Source organism: Mustela nigripes, chromosome 3 (assembly GCF_022355385.1).
Source record: "Mustela nigripes isolate SB6536 chromosome 3, MUSNIG.SB6536, whole genome shotgun sequence".
NCBI classification, from domain to species: Eukaryota; Metazoa; Chordata; class Mammalia; order Carnivora; family Mustelidae; genus Mustela; species Mustela nigripes.
The window spans coordinates 70,811,289-70,813,468 of NC_081559.1; the positions used below are offsets into that span (position 1 = coordinate 70,811,289).

At 43.0% G+C, this 2,180-nt stretch overlaps 1 pseudogene; it reads left to right on the forward strand.

Annotated features, from left to right (window-relative positions):
* Window positions 1-541: 541 nt before the first annotated feature.
* Window positions 542-1,226, forward strand: LOC132014483 (small ribosomal subunit protein eS4-like; annotated as a pseudogene).
* The last annotated feature ends 954 nt before the right edge of the window (window positions 1,227-2,180 follow it).

Consider the following 2,180-nt stretch of genomic DNA (forward strand, 5'->3'; position numbering starts at 1 on the left):
CACATGACCTCTCTGGAAGTCAATTCCCTTATCCACAAAAAGGGAATATTTTGGTTGCACACCAGAATTAGCAGCCTAAGGTATGATCCTTAAAATCCTGATACCCAGGCTGCATCCCAGGCCAATTACATCAGAATCTCTGTGAGTCAGATTCAGTCCTCAGGACTTTTTTAAAACTTGCAATATTTTCCACTACAAAGCAAAGATTGGGAACCACTGGGATGGAGGACTGAAGCATAGAGAAATTTTTTAAATGTCCATCCAGCTATAAAAGTTGTATCACCCAGCAATTTTATCACCACACTGGAAGAAGGCAGCCTTCTTTTTTTTTCTTTTTAAAGATTTTATGTTTAGGTAATTTCTATACCCAACGTGGGGTTCGAACTCACAACCCTGAGATCAAGAATCACACACTCCTCTGACTGAGCCAGCCAGTTGCCCCAACAGTCTTGTTTCCATGGCTAATGCAGCATGGCTTTGGTCCCACAGCGCATCTGTAGTGTGTAGCAGCTGCAAAGCATTGCAGGCTGGGTAACTGACCAGTGTGTTTGCACCTTGCCCATCTGCCAGTCCTCACAAGCTGACAGAATGTCTTCCTTTCATCATTTTCCTAAGGAAGAGATTTAAATATGCCCCGACAGAAGATGAAATGAAGATCCGCATGTAGCAGTTCTGTAAGATTGATGGCAAGGTCCAAACAGATATAACCCATCCTACAGGTTCATGGATGATGGCAGCACTGACAATACTATGGAGAATTTCCACCTAATCCATGACACAGTGGGTGACCAAGTACTGGCTATGCAAAGTGAGAAAAATCTTCATGAGGAAAAGGAATCCCTTTTCTGGTGACCCACAATTCTTACACCAGCCAATACCCTGGTTCCCTCGTCAAGGGGAACAACACCATTCGGACTGATTTGGGAGACTGGTAAGATGACCAGCTTCATCAAGTCTGACACTGGTAAACTTTGTATGTGACTGGAGGTGCTAAGCTGGGAAGAATTGGTGTGGCCACTAATAAAGAGAGACCTCCTGGTTCTTTCGATGTGGCTCATGTGAAAGATGTCAGTGGCAAAATCTTTGCCACCCAACTCCCCAACATTTTTGTTATTGGCAAAGGCAACGAAACAAAGATTTCTCTTCCCCAGGGAAAAGCTAACCACCTCATCATTGCTGAAGAGAGAGACAGGAGACTGGTGGCCAAACACAGCAGCAGTGAGTGAAATGATTTCTAGGTGACATGAATAGAAGAGTCTTGGTATTTAATTAAAGATAATACAGCATAAAAAAATATTGTATGAACTAATACCCAAAAATGTTATCATTTTATTAGTAAATATTTATCACCTGCTGTGTTTCAGGCATTCTGCTTAACAAGACACATACCAAGAGGAGTTCAGCATTCTAGATAGTGGGTGAGTCTGGGTGAGGGTGGGGAGAGATCTAAAACAAATACAGATAGGATACAGTCTCAAGACAAGTGAACAAGTGGACTCATGAGTTCTCCTTGGAGGAGGGAAAAGATATTCAAAGAGGAAATTCCTTGGACCAAGTCTTTAAGAATGATTTGGTAACTTGACGAAGGTAAGGTGCAGGTAGTGGAGGGTAAAGAAGGGTATTTCCAGGTGTTCGACACCCTCATGTCTAACATCTACACATAAAGCTGTTGATGTAATTAAGGAGGAATCTGTTTTGGTTAATTCTTTGACATCGGTGAACCTAAAAGGGCTCGACTTATGAAGAAAAGCATGGCTCAAAGGCAGTGATAATACAACTAATAATAACAGCTGTCGTTTGTGAGGCGCTAACATGGGCCAGCATGGGCTAAGCATACAGTATTCATAAACTCAGTGACTTCTTTTCTTTTTTAAGATTTGTTTATTTATTTTAGAGAGAGAGAAAGAGAGAGCATGAGTGGGAGGGGCAGAGGGAGATAGACTCTCAACTCCCCACCGAGTGCAGAGCCCCAAACAGGGCTCAATCTCATGACCCTGAGATCACGTCCTGAGCTGAAACCAAGAGTCAGACACTTAACCAACTGTTCCACCCAGGTGCCCCTCTTGAGTTCAATGACTTCTGATCACAAGCAAGCTGTCTGGAAAGACCCAGGGACCATAATGTGGTAGGTCATTAGGATTCATTCTGTGTGGTCCTGGATTGAGTTAGGATCAATGGTG